The sequence below is a fragment of the Tachypleus tridentatus genome, chromosome 13 (assembly GCF_004210375.1).
Source record: "Tachypleus tridentatus isolate NWPU-2018 chromosome 13, ASM421037v1, whole genome shotgun sequence".
NCBI lineage: Eukaryota > Metazoa > Arthropoda > Merostomata > Xiphosura > Limulidae > Tachypleus > Tachypleus tridentatus.
Window position 1 is genome coordinate 179421043 of NC_134837.1, and position 23562 is coordinate 179444604.

The following is a 23562-nucleotide window of genomic DNA, read 5'->3' on the forward strand; positions in this document are numbered from 1 at the left end:
AAGAGAAAAAAGCAGTCTGTTTTAAACAATATCTTTATGAGTAAGAGTGAAGAGAACAATCGGTTTCAAGAAATTTGCATTACGAGTAAGAGTGAAGAGAACAATTGGTTTCAAACAATTTTCATTACAAGTAAGAGTAAAGAAACCAGTCTGTTTCAAGAAATTTGCATTACGAGTAAGAGTGAAGAGAACAATCGGTTTCAAACAATTTTCATTATGAATAAGAGTGAAAAGAATAGTTTGTTTCAATGAGTTTTCATTAGCACTAAAGTTTGTTTGTTTTTGAATTTCTCGCAAAGCTACACGAGGATTATTTGCGCTAGCCATCCCTAGTTTAATCTAGAGGTATAGCATCTAGTCATAACCACCCACCGCCAACTCTTGTGCTACTCTTTTACCAACGAATAATAGGATTTACCGTAACATTATACGCCTCCACGGTTGAAAGGGCGAGCATATTTGGTGTGACGGGAAATTCCAACCCGCGACCCTCGGATTACGACTCGAATGCCTTATCAGTAAAAGTGAAAAGAACAGTTTGTTCTAACAACCTGAAATGCTAACTTTATGGATAACGCTTTACCAGTAAATTACGATTTGTGATACTTAACTATTTAGTTTCGACCTACGTCAAAATTACCTTAAACTCCTTATTTAGCGAGAATAAAATTCACATATTCACGCGTTTCTCTACTTTTACAAAATTTGCTAAAATAATATTATGTTTTTATAATTCGCAGTAAAATCATCCCAGCAGCCAGATGTAAAAAACGTACCTTTACAAAGAACCACATATCAACCACATACACTAACGATGTCTTCTGAAGACCGTCTTCATCTACCAGGTGAAGTGAGAACGGAAAACTTTCAAAACTATTACATAATGCGCCTGCGCGGTAACATTTCTTTTAACCTTACAAGAACAGCAAAAACCGCGACATCTGTACAAGTTTTAAGTTCGGTGGATAATTAAGTTTCGCAACAAACTCGACACAAAAAAGTGGACAGAGCAGTTAGTCATGTTTTATGGCTAGAAATGTTCGTGCTGACCAATCTGTTAAACCGGTGTGTACGTCAGACGTTTTCTTTATACAAGTTTTAAAAGTGATTAAACTTCACCAATATTGCCTATAATGACAAAAAAGAATAAAGAAGATAAGCATCTTTTTCTCAAAATATTTTAAATTAGAGATACTACTTAAGTCTTTTTTTATCATAATAGGCAGTAGTAGAAAATGATAAGAAGAAAACTATAGTCGTATTCAAAGTTGTATACGAGTCTTTTACCAAAGAAAATGTGGGCCTTTCCTTCTACGCCGAACGCTTTAGTGACTTACTTTAGCCAAAATGAAACTTATAAAACGAAAGCATTCAAACTTATGAAAGCAAAAGCAACATTGTTAGTTTTTTACTTTTAATCGCAAAATAGTAAATAATTTAAATGTTTTAGAACATTGGAGAAGTCCTTCAACCTCCCCTTCCCGATGTTCTGCTATTTTAAAACTTATTTTAGCTTATCAGTGGCATAGCGGTGTGCCTGCGGACTTACAACTCTAAGGCCCAGCATTGCCAAGCGTGTTAAGGCGTTCAACTCGTAATCCGAGGGTCGCGGGTTCGAATCCCGGCCGCACCAAACATGCTCACCCTTTCAGCCGTGGGGGCGTTATAATGTGACAGTCAATCTCACTATTCGTTGGTAAAAGAGTAGCCCAAGAGTTGGCGGTGGGTGGTGATGACTAGCTGCCTTCCCTCTAGTCTTACACTGCTAAATTAGGGACGGCTAGCGCGGATAGCCCTCGAGTAGCTATGCGCGAAATTCAAAAAACAGAACAAACAAACAATACAACTCTAGAAACTGGGTTTCGATACTTGTGGTGGGCAGAGCACAAATGGCCCTTTGTGCTTATCTACAAACAAACTTATTTGAAACTCACGTTCACATCAAACTTGGTTCTTGATTCTTAATCTCGTGTGTGCATTGATTAACTAGCATCTCCCTAGTGTGAACTTATGGTAAAAAAAGGTCTTTTCAACTCAATCACATGATATTACATATTTTATTTCACGAACAGTTTTATGCATATATTGTCATGTACATATATTTTTCTGCTTCTATACATTGCAAAATACTTCTGCAGCAAAACATTTTTCGTTAAGCTTATCTATTTCATGACCAAGTGGTTGGGGTGCTGGACTCACGTGGGTCGCGGGTTTGAATCCTCATCCCATTAACTACGCTCACCCTTCCAGCCGTGGGAGTGTTATGATGTTACAGTCAATCCACTACTCGTTAGGGAAAGAGTAGTTGTCTTGCCTCTAGTCTTTCACCGCTAAATTGAGGACGACTAGCGCAGATAGCCCTCGTGTAGCCTCGCGTCAAATTCATAACAAACTGAACCCCACTACCTCTCCTCCATATAAGGGCCAATCTTTCTCAAATTGTATCATAAAAACTACTTTACTAATGATTACTTGTATGGTAAGTATATTATGCCAATACAGTAGTAAATTAACAATCCACGATTTGTAAACACAATTATATTTATTGTAAAAAGCACACAAAACATTACGACATCACTTTGATTTGTCTTCTTTGTGTATGATACAGAACTGTTCTGTGTACTTTTCATAGTTCAAGATACTGTAGAAACGTGTAGCACGTTTGATACTGAAAACATCTCTGTACTTACTCATCGTTATTTCTTAATTTACAATTACTTCTTATTGCTCAATATAACTTTTATAACGAATTTCGTTTGTTTGTAATTATAGACAGAGATACACAATGGGCCATTGTGTTCTGCCTACCACGGGTATCGAAACCCAGTTTCTAGCCAAATCAAACCAATGCTTATTACACTCTTCCATAGCTTGAATGTTTTTTCTAGTTCAAAAATCTTTATCAATTGTCTTGTTACGAGTCTAATTACCGTTGAAGATGGTGTTAATTGATAATTAACAAACAAATTGAAGGCGTCCTGGATTATTCCGTATATAAGCAAATATTCATTTTCAATGATATTCCTTGTAGACGTCATTTAATGGAAAAAAATTTCATTTCTTAGCATTTTAATAATCCCAAACACACAGTGAATGTGGGAAAATATTTTTTGTAAGAAATGAAGCAGACTCAATCATTGCATGCTTAATATAATCTCCATAAATCTCAATCTTGTTTTGACGTTGTTTTTACGTTAGCACCCGCCGCCAACTCCTGAACTCCTCTTATCTCACCTAATAATGGGATTTAATACTTATTCTTATAGAGCACCTCCCGGCTTTAAAGTTTGGAAAATGTTTTTGGAAGTGCTTAATTACACTTATTTTTCCTTTTGTTGGTATAATTTCTGGACAATTTACGTTGGAAGATGAATGCAGATACTTTTATGACGAACATAATAAAATATAATTAAAATATACCAGAGTCCTCAAAGGATCCTCATATTGGTTGTGGATCATTAAAAACTTTGGCATTGCAAACCCTATACCAGAAGAATGCCAGATTAATATATATATATAATATATATAATCTACGACTATTCTTACTAGAAATATCAGTCTGCTATCTTATTTAAGCAATCTTACAGGAAAAGTGTAAACAAGCCCTCACTTGATTCTTTTGTTATTATGACTAATGCAACATGATTGCAAGTGCTTTCTATCATGAAGTGAGAAAACTAGTGATAGTTGATTGATCGACTAAAGTTGAATAAAAAGCTACACAATGGGCTATTTGTGCTCTGCCCATTCATGGTATAAAACCTCTGGCGTTGCAAGTCTGCAGACATGCCAATGTGCCATTAGGTGATGTGTGATAGTTTATATTAATTTTGATAAATATGTAATTATTGCTGTATTTTACTTATGTATTTAAAATACTTTTTTTTCATAAAGTGTAAATTGATACTGATATAATATATTGTTTGTTGTTGAATTTCGAGTAAAAATGTTCGAAGGCAACCTGTGTTAAACGTTCCTTAAAGGAAGACAGCTGGCTAACACCACTTACCCCCATCTCTTGAACTACTTTTTATCAACCAATAGCATGATTGACCGTCTCGTGTTTATCCACCCACAACTGATAAGGCGAGTATGATAAGCGACCCGATGATATAACACTAAACTGTTTGTTTGGACAGATATTTAAAGATTACTATCAAACTACTATGGTACTAGGTCACTAATTCTGCATATTACAGAAATCACTACTGCCAACTGTTGTTGATTCTTTTATCGGTTCTATTAATTAATTCTTATTTAAATCTACTTACATCGCTTCAATAAAACCTTTTATTTAATTCGTTGAACAAACTGTTTCATCGAATCATAGCGACATTCGGTTTCTTTGATGGAACATCATACGTAACAAGAAAATCAAGGTTTTCCAAGTAAACCAAATTACATCTCTTTGGATATTTACCTGGTTGATGTTCACCCAAGTACGATACCACTTTTCTTTTATTTTCAAGTAAACTTACCTCAATTCGTGTTGGAAGAAATCTAACAGTTAACTTCTTACGAAATCTAACAGACAGTCTTTTAAAAAATTCTCGATTAACGATTCAGAAAATACCCATTTCTGTCAAGTTCATGAAAAACCTAATCTTGTCTCTAACAGCCAGACAAATCTATTTACCTCACAGTTCACAGCCAGACAAATCTATTTACCTCACTCGTGCTAATTCATTCTCAAGCTTCTTCTTTCAATTCTCGACCAGTTTCATTCAACAGGACGTCTTCGTTCATTCCTCACCTTATAAACTTCCTCACCTCATATCGAAGTAAACATACTTCCATTACCTGCAAGTCAGCCTGCATACTTCGATTCAATAACTCCAAAGTAAACCTAATTTCATTACCTCTAGTCTTTCACTGCTAAATTGGGGACGGCTGTGAACGCAAATATTCCTCATGTTGCTTTACGCGAAAATCAAAACCAAACCGTGTTCCGTTATCTCATTTCTAAAAAAACGCGCTCCTTTTGTGGGATTGTAAATACATCATAAGAGAAGCGATTAAATTTTACTTTATTGAAGAAGACAAGCTGCACAATAGTCTTTCTGAACTTTGTCCACTTTGTAAGTTTGCAAACGTGCCTCTAACCCACCGGGGAACCGCCAATGTTTAACAGTAGGTGTTGTTAACCATCTCTACCATATCAGTTTAAAATCAAGGGTGGCTATTCATAGATAACCTTTACGTAGCTTTACAAGAAATTCGAAAACACATGTGCAGAGCTTCTGTTACACATCGTTAAATGTGTGGAGATTTTTCCTTTCGACAAACAAGTGCAGTTAATTTTTAGCAATTTTAGAAACGTTTAAAATTTCATTAGCATTGTTTCCCAGTTTACCTATTTTTTTCAACTTCGTCTCTTTTGAAAATTTTGTTTACACACATCGATAAGAGCTAAACCTCTCACTCACCTCACCAACTAACACTGCGTTTTGTACAGCTTAAAGAACTTCAGATATTTTAAGTTTTTTTGTTATATTTAATTAACCTACATTCAAACATTCTCTTTTGTAAACATACTTGCTATTCCTATATGTTTCGAATATATTCACTCACTATTCCTTTCTCCAAATATTCTTATACCATTCATATGACGTACAAATAAGTTAACTCACAGATGGTCCAGCTTAATGAATCTGCCTTTTTTCCAGTTTGTTCTTGCAAGTACTCTATTCACTATCAGTTTCACATCTTCCAAGAAATTTCTCCAACGATCTTGGTTAATATCTGATATCTCCAAATCATCAGACCAACGCGCATGTGATGAGCGAGAAATGTTTCATATGATCAGTATTGAAATCATGCGACATTCTACAAATCAACTCGGCTTTCTAAACAGGTTGCTCTTAATTAACGCACGTTGTGTCGTTCAAAATACATGATGTATTTCGCGTAAGTACGATTACTCCAGACTAGAGTAAAACGTCTATTAATTCTGACAAGGTTCTAAATTTATCTACTATGTTATAAATGATATAAACACAAAATCTGGACTCGCTGCAAGACAATAACAAACATGTTATACAACTCGGGAACCTTTCCTTTATAAAACTGGGAAGTTTATTTGTTTGTTTGTTTTCGAATTTCGCGCAAAGCTACACTAGGGTTATCTGTGCTAGTCGTCGCTAATTTATTAATATAAAACTAGAGAAGGCAGCTAGTCATCACCACCCACTGTCAACTCTTTTACCAACCAATAGTGGGATTGACCGTCATATTATAACGCTTACACGGCTGAGAGAGAGAGCATGTTTGGTGTGACGAGGTTTCGAACTCGCGACCCTCGGAAATACCATTCGATGAGGAATTTTAAGACATCCTGTTTCTGGAAAATTGAACATTTTGAGGTTTGAAATATTTTTTGGATTAACAGTTTTTTTTTCAACAAATATACAACTGTAATTCGACTTTGATAACCGTTACAAATACTAGCTTGAGTATCCGTCCCCAGGACAAAAGTAATGTAAATTTATGATTAATGAAAGGTTATCTTAAGACATGAAATATTGCTTACCTTGTATGTAATTGTAAAAAAACTCCCATAAAAACTGTAAAACACAAAAATGTGAAACTGCAATTTTATGTATCTATTGCCATAGACCCAATGAACCGCCATAACAAATTTAGTAAATATCCATCTACAGGAGACGAAGTAGAGGTAAAAAAAAACATATAAAAACAGAATCATGGGAAATTAGCTGAAAATCTGTTTGTACCCTGCATGATTTGGCTTGTTTTAAATTTCACGCAAAGTTACACGAGGATTTGATTTGAATTTCGCGCAAAGCTACTCCAGGGCTATCTGCGCTAGCCGTCCCTAATTTAGCAGTGTAAGACTAGAGGGAAGGCAGCTAGTCATCACTACCTATCGCCAACTCTTGGGCTACTCTTTAACCAACAAATAGTGCAGTTGATTGTCACATTATAACGTCCCCAATGCTGAAAGTGCCAGCATATTTGGTGTAACGGGGATTCGAACCCTCGAACCTCAGCTTACAAGTCGAATGCCTTAATCACCTGGCCATGCCGGGCCCCCTGCATGAGTCGCTATATTAACTTAGATTAGGATCCATTCACACCCTGTAAAGTAGTTATATGGATAGACAATAGATAGCACTACTACATCCATACCGAATTCTTGTAATTCGCTGTGCATTTTACATTACATAAGACAAAGTTACTAAGTTGTTACTTCCCAATAATAATCAGTCAATTATAATAGTAGATTTGCGAATGTGGCCTTGACCAAATAAATCCAAAAACTTTATTATTTTGAAAAAGAATCCTGATAAAAATAATACATATTGGATATATATTTTTTTCAATTTAATTAGTCATGATTTTAGTGATGATACTTTGACCTTAATTTATTTTTCACTGAATTTATCTAACTAAAAGATTAAATAAATTTTGCTGTTATAAATTTAGAGTAACTTCTCACTGTGTACTTTCCGTTCCCCATTTTTCTATACAAAAATAACCCACTTATAACGGTTATTCTTATATTTTTATTCTCGTGGCCACTGAAAGCTATTCACATTCAACGGTTTATGTTGAAACCATCATTAAAAAAATAATGATGAATGCACATGTTGTGGTAGTTTGCGCACACATTGGTGTTTATACCCCTCTCAACCACTTCTATCTAAGGAAAACCGCGGAGAAAACGAGTTAAAAAACATTGGAGAGTCAGATCTTGTATTGTGTAACACTTGTGTTCACTACCGTGTTCTGTGTGAGAATCTGGAGCTGTAGGAAGAGAAATGGGTATCAGAGTCTTGAAACTCGTTGGTGGACAGTTCAGATGTTAGGCATAAGAAGGAAGTATCTATTCAGAATTTTTTTAAAGAGCACGAGGAAGCTTCATTTGGGAGTAAATACCCCAAAAAGTGTTCTCGCTAGCTCGTACACTGGGTGTTAAGGTACTCATTGTGTAGTTTTATCAGAAAGAATCGATAACGTAAAACCAGAGGATGGAAATATTTATACCACTTATAAAATATTTATAAAAATTTCTAGGAGTTCTATGTTCAAAAGGGGCATATCGTCCAAACGGACCTGAAGAAGAAATTTAATATACTGGCAAATCAGTGTTCCTTTGTCCAAGTACCAAAAAATTAAAATCCATGTAGATATACCAACCTTAAAATAAACATAGCCTTAATTCACAAACAAAGGTTGATAGATGTTACATAGACCTGAATTTGGGTATTAACTGTTTCCTTTCAACTCTTCAGTCTAGTAGCATATATACAAGTATTATTAATTCCAGGTGCGGCATGGCCAGGTTGTTAGGGTGCTCGACTCGCAATCTGGGGATCGCGGGTTCGAATCCCCCGTAATATCAAACATGCTCGTTTTTTCAGTCATCGAGATGTCATAATGTGATTGTCAATCCCACTATTTGTTGGTAAAAGAGTAGCCCAAGAGTTGGCTGTGGGTGGTGACGACTAGCTGCCTTCCCTCTAGTCTTACACTGCTAAATTAGGGACGGCTAGCGCAAATAGCCCTCGTGTAGCTTTGCGCGAAATTCAAAAACAAACAAAGTATTAATTCTAAAATAGTGGACGTGTAAATCAGCCAACATATGAACGTTTGTAGTTAAGCACAAGGCTACACCATGGGCTGTCTGTGCTGTACTCACCACGAGTATCGAAACTCAATTTTAGTGTTGTAAGTCTGTAGATATACCGTTGAGCCACTGGGAAAGCCCAGTCTTGGCATATATCCATTGATCTATAAGCATTCTTCAGTAATGTATACCATATTTGAAAGTATATATCTCGCAACAGGCATTCTTATCTTCACACTGTCCAATAACGTGAAATCTAGGGTGTGCAAATGTACACAATTTATAGTAGTAGTTTAGTAAATTGAGGCTACTTTATATTACCGATTTTCTGGCATGTTTATTATACCAATAATGTTTCATAAATCCTGACTCAATGGTATAAACTAAGGTATATGTGTGTGTGTGTGTGTGTGTGCACACGTTTTGGAAATGAGTGCCGATCGTTATTTTAATACAATTGTTCTGACAGTTATTAGTTATTATACAGTTCTTAGAACCTTAATCTAATCGTATGACTATTTCACTGCTTTTACAACCCACAGTGGCTCTCAGCGGTAAATGTTTCGTTGTTATTAATAATAAAGCTACACAACGGACTATCTATGCTCTGCCCACCACCAGTATCGTAACCTGGTACCTAGCGTTATAAGTCCGCAGACAAGCCGTTTTGCCACGGGAGAACAATCTCAGCAGTAGTTCTATAGGGCTATAATTCTAAAAATTGGGTTTCGATACTCGTGGAGTGCACAAAGCAGATAGTCCACTGTGTAGCTTTGTGCTTAACTACAAATTAAACAATTTCACTGTTTTATTACAATGTACAGCTTTCACAGTAAGTAAGGTTAGATTTTAGAACAGGTACAACGTTTCGCATCAGTGATCGAAACGTTGTACCTGTTCTAAAATCTAACCTTACTTACTGTAAAAGCTGTATATCGTAATAAAATATACTTTATTAATAAGTAAACTCAAAATGAAACTATTAGAAAAAATTACCGTTTCTTACTTGTCTTAAACGTCCGTAGTATTGTTTTGAAAACTATTGATTATGTTTCTCTTCGTCATGCCTCTTAATAATTTTCAGTATAGCTCTAACAGTAATTAGTTACTTAGACACTTCCAGAATTATAGTTACCTTATTGTTTCTTATATTCCGTGTTACCTGTGCATTTTGTTTATCAAAAAATTGACTAATATGTTTAATCGTTGTGATGGTTCTAAAATCATAAGACCATCAAGTTCTTTCTACAAGTAGTTATTGGCAGTTTTTTTTTTAATGAAAACTGGGAGTTATGTTTCAAACTGCTCCTTGGATCACGCCCAGTCTCTTTTTTTTATAAAAGACAACAAAATGTTAAATCTGTAATTATATCCGTGCGGAAACTTGCTCACCTTGAAAATTTTTAACACCGTGTTTGCTATAGCTTTTATCCAGTTTTCTGCGTTTAGCGTTGTGCATGCGTAGACTTTGAAGCTATAGAATTCCTCGAATGTCTTTCTAGAGGAAAATTATAGGTTATAACATGTGACGAGGAAAAGGAAGTCAGTTTCCTCTTTATATCATGTGGCTATTCAGGCCAAAAAGACACTTAACTGTAGATGGTGTGCACGGTAAAAGTTCTGGGTATCTAAATATTCATATACTCACTATAAAATATAGTCCACTCTCCTTAAGTTTATCTACAGGACTTAGAGAAAGACAACATAGCTATATGGTACAAAACGCTAAAGATGAGTGTTACACAAGACCACGTATGTCGAGCCGTTGCCGGCATTAAACTTATTAGAATACTTGTAGCGCTTGTTGTTTTGTAGTTAAGCACAAAGCTACACAGTGCTTTTTCCACCACTGGTATCGAAACGCGGTTTCTAGCGATACAAATCCATGGACGTGCCACTGGAGGGTGGACTTTTGTAACGAAAAAAGTTGTTTACTATGCAAGCAAAATAACGTCACAATTAAAAAATTTTTACATGTAGAATAAAAATAAGGGATGAAAGGAATATTTTGTTTTTTGAATTTCACGCAAAGCTCCACGAGGACTATCTGTGCTAACCGTCCCTAATTTAACAGTGTAAGACTAGAGGGAAGGCAGCTAGTCATCACCACTCTTGGGCTACTCTTTTACCAACAAATAGTGGGATTGATCGTAACACTATAACGCCCCCACGGCTGAAAGGACAAACATGTTTGGTGTGACGGGGATTCGAATCCGTGACCCTCGGATTACGAGTCGAGTGCCTTAACCACCTGGCCATGAGATGAAAGAGTGCTTAACATGTAAAATAAAATAATTACAGGATTCACAGTTCTTTTTTTTTTTTAGCTATGCAAAGTGTTGCTTACTTTCTTTTCTGTTCAATAAACTGAAACTAATTTCGTATTAAACGTATATGTTTTAACTAAAGAACCATATTATTTTTGGTGGATAATTACTTGCCATTTACGTTTAGGCTCCAAGCACCATTATTTTGTGATTTCTAGTGTTTATTTCACAAAACAAACTTTATAATTACAGTCTTTTTTGTTTGTGGTTCATTGATAAATAAAATCTTTATCCATTTAGTACCACCACTCTCGGCCCATCCTGGTCAGGTGGTTAGAGCGCTCCACTCGTCATTGGGAGGTCGCGGGTTCGAATCCCCGTCACACCAAAAACGCTCACCATTTCAATTGTATGTGTGTTATAGTGTTACGGTCAATCATACTATTTATTTTTAAAAGAGTAGCCCAAGAGTTGACGGTGACGACTAGCTGAGACCGTCTAGCCTTACACTACTAAATTATGGACGGCTAGCGCAGATAGCCCTCGTGTAGCTTTACGCAAAATAAAAAACACCAGTCTCCCTATTTCTAATGTAGTTCAAACTGCCTCATTAAAAATTAAAATGGACTGACTAAGTTCTAGGTTGGCTTCAAAATAATTTAAGTCGGCGTTATGTTGGCTTATTTGTCTGAGAAGAACTGTATTTTAGTGTAAGGTTAGTTAGTTGGTTGGCGTTTAATGGCACAAAGCAACTAGGCTATCTGCGCCAAACAACTGGTAAAAATAAAAGTAAAATTATTAAAACATATAAAAAGAAATCATGTTAAAAGAAAATAAAGTCCAATTTTCGAATTAAAGATTTAATAAAGCTAAAAAGGTCAATAGCCCTTAAAAATTTAAAAACACAACTGAGGTGAACAGTGTCACCATCGCCAAAGACACTGTCCAACGTCAAGGGTGAACCCATGGTAAAAATATGTCTGAAATGGTACCGTCGTTCACGGTCATAACGACAGTAAAATGTGGGTTATTGTGACTTGAGTGTCACACAGACTACACATTGGTGCATCCGTCCCAAATAAAAGAAACCGATGAGTTAAAAAACTAACCAATGTGTAGTACAGTTAGGATAATATCCTCCTTCCGATCCTTACGGAAATAAGATGGCTAAAGAGCAATAGAATGTTTGATCTGGAAAAGTTTGTTATAGAGCTGCTCACTCCAAGTCAACTGCCAACTGGTGGCGAAGCTGAGCCTTGAATACAGGACCGTAGTCCATGTATGGGACAGGCACGACCATGATAGCACTAGAGTAGATAGACTCAGCTGTGGTGTCAGCGAACTCGTTCCCGCAAATACCGACATTGTCTATTTTCCAGAGAAACTGGATAGAAGTAGACGACAGAGAGAAATGGACCAGTTGGTTTTGAATATCGACTAAAACAGGGAGAGAACTAAGTGAATCAGTATAAATAGTACAGTTTGTGTACTGCATAACGTCTGTATGATCCAGACAGTTATATACAGTGAACATAAACTGTAGAGAAGATTCTGTGTGCAATTACCAAACCACAACAAATGATGATAGAATCCACAGAGTCACCGGATTTCAAACCATCCATATAAATGGGAATGGAAGGATAGTTCGAAAGATATTTGGCAAATAAAAGAAATATCCCCCTTCTTCAGATGACTCGAAGAAAGGTCACATTTTGGGATGGTAATAAACCATAGTTGGATTGGATGACAAGTGGGATACAGTAATGTTATCCAAGAACAGACCAAATTCATCCAACTGCACCTTTTAGGATAAGTTAAGTGTATTATACAACTTATCACTTCTTTTCTTTACTTCGCTTTATATTATATTGAATTAGTTCTATGTTACTCATTTTGATCAATTTCTAGCCAATACTTTTTGCACCTATGTACAACCCTACGCTATTCTTTGTATAACTTTGTACAAGTGAATAGAAGCAGAATTGAAAAGGATCCAATTTCAAATGAATCATAAAACATTAATAACAGTAAAACACGATTAAGCTGTTGCAGTCTGTGTTTTGCCCACTTACATAATTATTTTTGTCTACCACATTTTCAAAACTTCACATAAAACTTTCCTGTTCATTGTAACTTGATTCTGTAACCCTTTACAAGTAACGGGTCCCCTGCTGGGGCAGCGGTAAATCTCCGGATTTACAACATTAAAATCAGCGGCTCCATTCCTCTTGGTGGACACAGCGAATAGCCAGATATAGCTTTGCTATGAGAAAAAAAACCAAAAAAACCACAAGTAACAAAATTTTGATTTCGTTCAATATCTACGTAAAAAATAAAATTTACTGCTTTTGGAAAGGGTGTGTTCAAACTAAGGCACCGAAGGCCATCAAGAAAGAAACCAGAAACAAATCAGATCCAACTGTGGTAATTAAAATTCGGCATTTGTTTGTTTTTGGTTTTTTAAATTTCGCACAAAGCTACTCGAGGACTATCTGTGCTAGCCGTCCCTAATTTAGCAGTATAAGACTAGAGGGAAGGCAGCTAGTCATCACCACCCACCGCCAACTCTAGGGCTACTCTTTTACCAACGAATAGTGGGATTGACCGTCACATAATAACGCCCCCACGGCTGAAAGAGCGAGCATGTTTGGCGTGACGGGGATGCGAACCCGCGACCCTCAGATTACGAGTCGCACGCCTTAACACGCTTGGTCATGCCGGGCCACTCGGCATTTTGTAACAAGTGAGAGCCTGGGAACACAAAGGGAAATGGCAAAACCGACCTAGATATGCAACAATCGAAAAAAACTTTTCCTCTGGAAACAAGGTCAAGAAGATATGGAATCATCAAGATATGGCTTCCAGCTACACTCCCCGTTGAACTTTCACATACCTAAACAGATGAAGAATGAAACAAGCATTCACGCTATTCCATACGAGATACACCAGTACATTTGTAGCATGCAGAACTTTGGATTTGTAAGACTGGACTGTTGAAACTTGCAATGAGAAAGTGTCATTCCAGGACACTAAATGGATAACGAAACGCACTCAAGGTGGAGTTGTATGCTCTGAATACGAGAGCTTTATGATGGAGTCTTTTGTAATAGAAAACCTACCCTGTAGGACTATGAACTGTAACGGCGTGGCGAGGCTTCACAGTCACTTAAGTATAATGTAATCAGCACTCAATCACTCTTTTATATATTTATTATTTGGATCCCTTTAAATGCACATTTCAGTTAGGTGAAAGTTTAGCCTGGGAAGTTGACGGCTAGACAACTACCAGGTGTGGACCTTTGTTCTCTTTTTTTTTTTTTTTTTAATAGCCATTTCCTTATTCTGCTTAACCCTCTTAAGCTTATGAGTTCTGTTTATGTTCAGACTGGAACAACAGTTACGTGGTGTTGAAGCCACCAAATCATAGTATGCCGGGGTGTAAATGATGCAGTAAAGCATGTTTATAAAACCATCCTACATCAGCATAATCCTGACTTGCATGCTGCCACACAGTTTGTAAATATTAACAAACAGGTTGTAAGTCTAACTGATATGTCTTCACCTATAATAGACTGATATCTTGGTCACAAATCTGTAACACTAGTCAAATTAGAGAGAGCATTTGGCTCTTGAATTTGTTCTATACTACAAAGGTGATGACCTTGTTCAAGACAACAGTATGTAAAATTCCTCACACTTTGATAACCTCTCCATTTGTCCAAGGCCTAACTGACGACTAACAAAAAAGTTTGTTTGTTTTTGAATTTCGCGCAAAGCTACACGAGGGCTATCTGCGCTAGCCATCCCTAATTTAGCAGCGTAAGGCAAGAGGGAAGCAGCTAGACATCACCACCATCGCCAATTCTTGGGCTACTCTTTTACTAACGAATAGTGGTATTCACCATCACAGTATAACGTCCCCACGGCTGAGAAGAAGAGCATGTTTGATGTGACGGAAATTCGAACCCACGACCCTCAGATTATGAGTAGAGTGCGTTAACAACCTGACCATTCCGGGCCAGCAATAAACATACGTGCTAAGTTTCGTGATTATATTGGCTCTAATAGTGAAGTGGAAATCTAGTGAAAATAAAATGCTTATTTTTAATTAATCTCAGTAAATATCTTAATATAAAAGTAAATTATTTATGTAGAAAATAAGTCAAACTTTAGATTTAGGCTACATTTGAAAAATGTTATTTTTGAAATATTAGTGTCGCCCATTAATGGTTAGTGATATCTTAAGGATACCTTTCATGGTGAGTGTGCAGTATATTTGAATAAACCAAAGTGCATCTGCTCTTCGTGCTACGTCTAACGCCAAAACTGAAACTAGCACAGTCCGTCCCAAAGTTTACCATTTTTAATATTAATTCACTAGGCAAGAAAAATCTTGGAGGGGTGCTTCAATAATTTCTTCAATACTTTCAAGTTTAATATTTTTCACATCCACAAACATGTAAGATGTTTAACATTATTCACGTCCACATGCATGTAAGATGTTTAACATTTTTCGCATCCACAAGCATGTAAGATGTTTATTACTCCAACAGTACCACTATCATTCAATGAAGAAAGTCAGCGTCATGTTGTTCTTGTCGTAATCCATTGTACTGGGTATCAACAATTTCAGTTGATAATGTCTTTCATGCTTTATCTTTGCAATAGGTTCCACACAGTAGGATGTTGTAGCTTACTTTCAGTTCGCCCCCTCCCAGTAGCACAGCGATATATCTGAGAACTTACAACGCTAGAAACTAGGTTTCGATACCTGTGTGAGCAGAGCACAAATAGCGTATTGTGTAGCTTTGTACTTATCTACAAACAAACACTTTCAGTTCTACTAATTGCGCGAAGTCAGTGACTGGTCTCTCGCTGGTGGCTACATAATAGGCTATCCTTCGTTCTTAAGTTTTTCATTTTTATAAAAGTGTCAGTCCTTTATTATAAGCCCTTTTTCTAATCTATTGGCTTACTTCATTTTCTCGCTTCTGTTGGATGGTGAGCAGTCAAATCACTTTTACGGGCACCATTAGACTTCGTGTGTTGTTTAAATGAGTCCCTTTTAACATTCTTGTTACCAACAACAACATATGCTATTCTGTGCCGGAAATATTGTTGATATTCCTGGTAAACAGTCTTGACGGTACCTTAATTTTCTATGTTTGTACTATATTTCAAGCGACCAATTTTTAACTTATCTACAGATTTGTTTTCACATAGCAGAAAACTACCCATGAAACCTGCTAACAGCGGTATTGGACACTGGGTAATACGACGTTGGTGGCACATTTCACTGGTGCGACTAGAATGAAAAAATAAAAAAATAAAATGAATAGAAATAATTCTTAAATATAAATGAATGTATTTTAGGTTAAACTAATAAAAAATAATGTGAAATAAAAAAACAGAAAAAGGTCACAGGCTTGACCTACAACAGGTTATTAAATATACATTTGCAATTAATAATAAAATTATAAAATTTTATAGGCCAATATATTCATGATTTATGGAGAATTTCTTTCCAGTAAATAAAGATTCAAATGCCTTAAGAGTACACTTGACATTTGAGTTCCTCCCCCCTGTGAAACCGAGTCCATTACACCTGGTAACTCAAGCGAAGTGAACAATTCCAGAATTGCGTACCTTATAAAGACCGATTTCCACGAAACAACTCAAATTTTACATAACTGTGTGTCGCAAAAACCGGCTATCAGCGGTTATAACTAGTTAGTTGACACGAATTATTTCTGGGAAACTTCGCGTTTACGCTTTCTTATTTTGTAACTTGTTTGGTTTGTTTTGAATTTCGCGCAAAGATACACGAGGGCTATCTGCACTAGCTGCCCCTAATTTAGTAGTGTAAGACTTGAGAGAAGGCAGCTAGTCATCACCACCCACCGCCAACTCTTGGGCTACTCTTTTACTAACGAATAGTGGTGACTGTCACATTACAACGTCCTCACGGCTGAAAGGGAGAGCATGTTTGGTGTGATGAGGATTCGAACCCGCAACTCTCGGATTGCGAGCCAAGTGCCTTAACCACCTGGTCATGCCGGGCAAACATTTTTGGACCACGATGTGTCATAAGCCATCCAAAAGTAGTTTACAGTAAAGACAAACAGCGAGTAACCAAAAACATACTCTTTAAATAGTAACTAGTTTCTACTTGACTTAGTAAGTGTGTAAAATTTTTAACGCAAATGAAATTTACAGAAACGCTAAAACTTCAGGTTCGACACCTGTGGTGTACGTTTCTGCACAACTGAACTCTTTCAGCTCACTCGTTCAACTACACCAGCGACGAAGCTGGTATATAAACATTTTGTATTTCTATGTATCGTTTAAATACAAAAAACAAAATACTCAATTAAATAACGGTTTCTATCGTTTAAACAGCTTACCCTGGTGGGCATAGCCTACTGTACTCACTACTATGAAACTTTAGATACAGAACTGTGGTAATCATGGTTGGAGGCGGCCATGTTTTTTACCTTTTTTTTAAATTTAGTCTGAATATTCATAATCCCAGATCATCAACTTACAAAAGAATGCTAATGTTCCTTCATGGTCGCTCGATAAACACCAGAAACCACTGGTATTTCGGAGCCCTATAATAATTCTCTAAGCTTTGTTTCAAAAGTACATGTATTTAAAACGTGGAGAAGGAATGGAAACCTGAAACATTTATGTCTGTTTTAGAAAATATTTTAATATTTTGCAGTTCTTTGTTGTGGTTATAAATATTTGATACATAAAGATACAGTGGTACCTCGGTTCTCGAACGACTCCCTTCTCGAACAATTCGGTTTTCGAACATGTTGTTTGAGAAAAAAATGTCTCGGTTGTCGAACATAAACACGTTCCCGAACCAAGCTGTCGTGGCCCGAACCCCCAAAATAACCCGACTGATGACCCGAACGATCCTGCGACCATTTTTGGCCCACGCCAAGCTTGCCCAAAACATTTTACCCACACCTGTCGCTCAGTCCACACCCCCGCTAAAATCTGCTGTGAACGTTCTTGTTTTTTTCTTCTAAATATTCTGATGAAATAAGCCACCATGGGGTCAAAGAAGGATAATGAAAGCAGCAAACCAAAAAGAAAAGTTGTTAGAGCCACAACAGAGGTGAAAAAAAATCTCACAGCGAAGTATGAGAGTGGTGTTCGCGTGTCTGATCTTGCTACACAGTTTTGTATGGCGAAGTCTTCAGTCTGCACCATACTGAAAAATAAAGAGGTCATCAAAGGAACTGATGTTGCAAAAAGAGTGACAGTGCTTACGAAACAAAGATCACAAACAATGGAAGAGGTAGAAAAACTGTTATTGATTCGGATAAACGAAAAACAGTTAGCTGGTGATAGCATTTCTGATTCCATCATTTATGAGAAAGCAAAGCAGTTGCATGCTGACCTCCTGAAAAACACCCCTGGAACGAGTGCTGATACAAGTGATGCCTTTAATAGTAGAGGGTGGTTTGAAAAATTTAGGAAGAGAAGTGGCATACATAGTGTGGTGAGACATGGGGAGGGTGCCAGTTCTAACAAAGGCGCTGCTGATAAATTTGTTAGGTAATTTAAGGACTATGCAGAAGCTGAGGGTTTTATTCTCCAACAAGTGTTCAACTGTGATGAGACAGGCCTCATTTGGAAGAAAATGCCAAAGAGGACCAACATCACCAAGGAGGAGAAGTCACTGCTAGGACACAAGCCAAGAAGGACAGGCTAACTCTGTTGTTATGTAGTAATGCAGGTGGGGACTTACAACTTAAGCCTTTGCTTGTGTACCATTCTGAAACCCGAGAGTTTTTAACAAAAATAATGTCCTGAAAAGCAAACTAAATGTCATGTGGAGGGCTAATAGTAAAGCATGGGTAGCCAGGCAATTTTTTTATGTCGTGGGTCCATGAATTTTTTGCCCCAAGTATAAAGAATTATCTCACGGAAAAACAGTTGCCACTCAAAACCCTTCTTGTGATGGACAATGCACCTGCTCACTCACCAGGCTTGGAGGACGAGTTGGTGGAGGAGTACAGTTTCATTACTGTAAAGCTCTTGCCCCCTAACACGACTCCTCTCATTTAGCCCATGGACCAGCAGGTCATATCAAACTTTAAGAAAGGAAGTGATGATGTTCCTAGTTCACTAATCAAGGAAATGTGTGGAAATATGGGAGAGTTACAAAGTTTTGTGGAAGAATTTCACCCTGACAAAGCTCAAGGAAACCGCAGCATAAACCTTTTCAATGACAATGCCATATCTTACTTCAGAAACATTTTAAAATGCAGGGAGAAACAAACCTCATGAGATAAGTTTTTAGTGAGAAATAGGTCAAGTAAGTCTCAAGCAGGTTGCAGCGGTGCAAAGAGACAGAAAAGAAAAAGAACCCCAGAAAGAGAATTACCTGACGTTTTTATGAAAGGTGACTCCCCTTCCAAACAATAATAACCCTCCTACTCTCCACGTTCATCACCACCTTTCACTTACGCCATCAGCTCTCCTCAGCACAGGTAAAGTGTAATTAAATTTTCATTTATTGTTTTTTTTTATTGTGTTTATAATTTTTGTGGTTGACTTTCTGCATGTATTATTATACAAGTATAAATAAGCCATATTTTTACTTAAAATGCTTCATAATGCGTAATTTTTGGAGGTGTCTAACGGATTAATTTAATTTACAGTATTTTTTATGGGAAAAATTGATTCGGTTTTCGAACAGCCTTCTGGAACGGATTAAGTTCGAGAACCGAGATACAACTGTACTTTACAATGTTCGCAGCTCTTTGTTGTAGTTATAAATGTTTGATACATAGAAATACTTTACAATGTCTTGATTTTGCAGGTTAAGTCTTAAGTACATACTCGAAATTTTTTTCAGGCTCGTCAGTAAAGTATAACAAAGAGAAACAAAATTAACTTAGGTAACAACTAAAGCAACGTGTTTCGAAGCGTTCTTAACGTTATTAATCTATGTGAAAATTAAATTTGGATTAGAGAAGTGAGGATGACATCCCTATGTGTGTAAGGATGGTGCGGATAGTGCTATGAATTGCAAAGGAAAGGATATTTGGAGAATGGACCTGACACCTTAGAATCATTTCAGATAGCAGTTCAGATTTCGCCTGAGGATTCCTTCATTTCTTTACAGAAATACCAGTACCGTCACCCTGTTTAGTTTTAATATTTGCCCCCGAAACCCAGTTTTTGAAAGCATAACTGGACCTGGTGTCTTACTAGATAAGTCAATTTTTTTGTTATATTTGATAAGATTCTTTGGTTCAGTATCTTATGCACTAGAAATGTTTAATGGGTATCATGTATTGTGAAACATGTTTAATCCACTTAAGTTTAACCTCGCAATCATTGAGACTGCCATAAGATTCGTGCAGAACTCTACGTACCAAACTTCACAATTAAGTGTTTTAATTAGTTTATGTACACATCACTGCCTTTACATTTTATACAGTTTGTGCATTCAAATACAAAATACCGCAACCAAAAAAAACGTTTTGTATGCAAAACACGAGTTTCATCCAAGTTGTACATAAAAACTACTAGTATTTTCGACTAGAGTGACACTCTAATGTTCATAAGCTAAACTACTGACCAAGAAAATGAAGCAGCCAGTCCGCAATGCTGATCTCCAAAAGAGATTTTTTCCACTTTGAACCGAATAAGGTATTGGTTGATATTATTATAACACATTTACAATTGAAAAGGAGTATATTCAGGGTTAACTACAAGGTTACTTCTGCACCAAACAATCTATTGAAGTACACTAAAATAAGTTTGGAAATAAATGAGCTAAATGTTAACCTGAAGATGGCCTTAGATCGAAACGTTGTTCTGTACTTTATTTTAATTAAAGTTTTAATACCCATATCAGCCATCTTGAGAAAAGCAAATGTTATAAACTAGCTGACGTATCCGTTCAACGCATTGACACTCGAAAATTACAGTAAGTGGCCAGATCTGAACGTTGAACTCTTGGTCACATACCCTTTGGAGTTCCTTCAGAATTTAGTAGACTACCGCTAGGAATACATAGGGAACCCTGGATGGAATGTCATATTGGAAAACCGAATCCCTCTGTCACTTGCAAGAAAGCAAAAAACAAAGATCATAATGTCAGAAACTCTTGAGATGTACTCTTAACCTATAACAGTTGGACAACTCTCCTATTCCTGAAATCATCCTAGCAATACTAATCTGAGCATTTTTCAGTAATTCGAGTTTTGTTCATCGTTAAATACAAAGCTACACAATGACCTATTTGTGGTTTACCCAATATGCATATCGAACTCAAGTTTTCAGCGTTATAAGCCCTTCAATAAGTTAAAAAACTAGATCGTTAAAAAACAGAATCCATGTTATGATCACAAAGAAGGCCCGGCATGGCCAGGTGGATAAAGGCGTTCGACTCGTAATCTGAGGGTCGTGGGTTCAAATCCAGGTCGCACCAAACATGCTTGCCCTTTCAGACGTGGGGGCGTTATAATGTGACGGTCAATCCCACTATTCGTTGGTAAAAGAGTAGCCTAAGAATTGGCGGTGGGTGGTGATGATTAGTTGCTTTCTCTCTAGTCTTACACTGCTAAATTAGAGGCGGATAGCGCAGATAGCCCTCGAGTAGCTTTGCGCGATATTAAAAAACAAACAATCAATGATCACAAAATCCTATGACCACTAGCTAAAGGTTTTCTTCAGCTACAGTAAAGATTTCTTTTTCCATTCTAGTGCTTAATAGTTTTACTTATGTTTACCTCCACAAAACTGTCATTTATGAATTTTAGAGGTGAACTTAGGATGCAACGGGCATCCCATATAGGGGTTAGCCTATTAAAAATCATTAATAAAATTCGCCGAGAGGAAGAAGTATTTTTATGGCTTATTAAAACAATGGAAGATGTTATATATAGTTTTCAACAAAACGGCAGATTACTATATTGGATTCTTTTAAAGATTTCAGTTCAATATGCAATTTATTTAACTTTAGTCTTGATCATACTGTGGTCAAATACATGCTGACCCTCTCAAACTTCAAGATGAAATTCAGAGTCAAAGGTTAGAAGGAAAAGGGTTTATACAGAAGCCAATGGTAAACTCACTTATGCACCAGCAGCAGTTTTAAGCTTGTCTCATGACCACAGGCGTTTTCTAATACTGAGAGCTTCATCGAATAGAGGAGGTCCAATGCTGCTTTCAAAAGACAATTATCGAATGGCGAATTACCCAATGCGTGGACCAAAAAAGAAAACAGACTGCTTCACACCAAAATACAATCCTACAAAATGTCGAAAAAATCTAACAATCGATGGATCCAACATGACCTGATGACAGATCTTCATGCTGGTAGGTTGTAGTTTCAATGACAAAATGGTGCTTGTGTTGCTGGCCGTTATACTCATATTACCCATGCGTTATGGTTTCTCAGGAATGTTCGGTATAATGAAAAGCAGTTGAAGAAATTAAATTATATCCCCTGGTAGTGTATTTGATGTAGCTGAGGAGTTGGATGATTCTTCTCAAGATGAAAGAAGTTGGGATTAAAATGATTGGTTTATGTCACAAGTTATAACTATTTTAAATTCCGACTAAATAAATCAGTTCTATTCACAATATAAGTTTTAATTGTGGGGTAGTGCACATAGATTTCCTTGTCATTATCTGCGACACTATCTGAGTTACCCTATCCTCACATCCACGTCTTTACATAAAGTCTGTTCTCGATGTTATCTCTTCCTCAATGTCAATTACCCACACATCATAAGGTGTAGTGAAACTTCCTACAGTACAGGTAACTCTATATGTGTGTGCATATTATATATCTTTCGGATAGATTGAGTATTCAAATCTGAGCTTTGACTCATAAGTCTGACAAATTCCTGTTATTTTAATGTCTTGACTGTAACGACTAGATTCCCCACATCTAAGATGATTACTTCTTTCTGGTATTCTCTGAAAAGAGTTCTTATTCCCTACAGCTTTGCCTGCAGTTCTTTGAAATATGTTCATTCACGTTATTCTAAAAACACATATTGTCCTATGGTTTATTTCCTCTGTTCTGTTTAACTAGTTGTCTAGCACTTTCAATGCTTTTATATTATCGATAAGGGAAACTGATGTTTTAATTCTTCAGGATCTGATGTTCCCACAGCTTTAAATTGTACCATTAGTAGGTTACCTGCACCTTGAATGGATTACAGTTTCATCACCAACTGGAGAACCTCCCTTTAAGGATATGCTCCATCGTTGCTTCAGCATAATTCTCACATACTCGTCTGTTATAGTGTCTATAAATTGGTCACATACCAACGAATCCATTATTTCACTAGGATATTCCACTTAAGATAACTGGCAAGCCCTTCCAAATCTTCTAAAAGCTCAGATAAGGTATTTTCCTTTATCGTACCCTCTTCTGCAACTTTGCTCCAGCTGGAAAGTTACTTAATGTTGTCAAAGTTCGTACTTTCAAATAAGATGCAGGATAGAAAACTTATTTACTATTTCACCTGTTAACTCTGGAAATTTGTTTCTTGGTTTTTTGACATGTAGATTATGACTTGGCCAACCAAGTTCTCAAACTTTATTTGCAGTGTTATGGCTTAAATAATCCAGGAAGGTATTTCAGTAACCCGAAACATATGAAGTTGAAACAGGTATAAATTAAATAACTTTTCCTATTATTTAATTTGTAGCTGATGGCTT

General features: G+C 36.7%; 1 protein-coding gene across 5 annotated transcripts in view; it reads right to left on the bottom strand.

Moving 5' to 3' along the window:
* LOC143239193 (bestrophin-4-like) overlaps positions 1-23562 on the bottom strand; it is a 47940-nt gene that overhangs the window by 22619 nt on the left and 1759 nt on the right. For 3 of the 5 annotated variants that reach the window (XM_076480078.1, XM_076480068.1, XM_076480073.1), the window contains exon 1: positions 777-918. The exons of 1 other annotated variant lie outside the window; for it this stretch is intronic. The gene's annotated coding sequence lies outside the window, so the exon portion shown is untranslated. Of the gene's footprint in view, positions 1-776; positions 919-23562 lie in introns of those variants that run through there. One more of the 5 variants, XM_076480075.1, reaches the window with a different exon arrangement.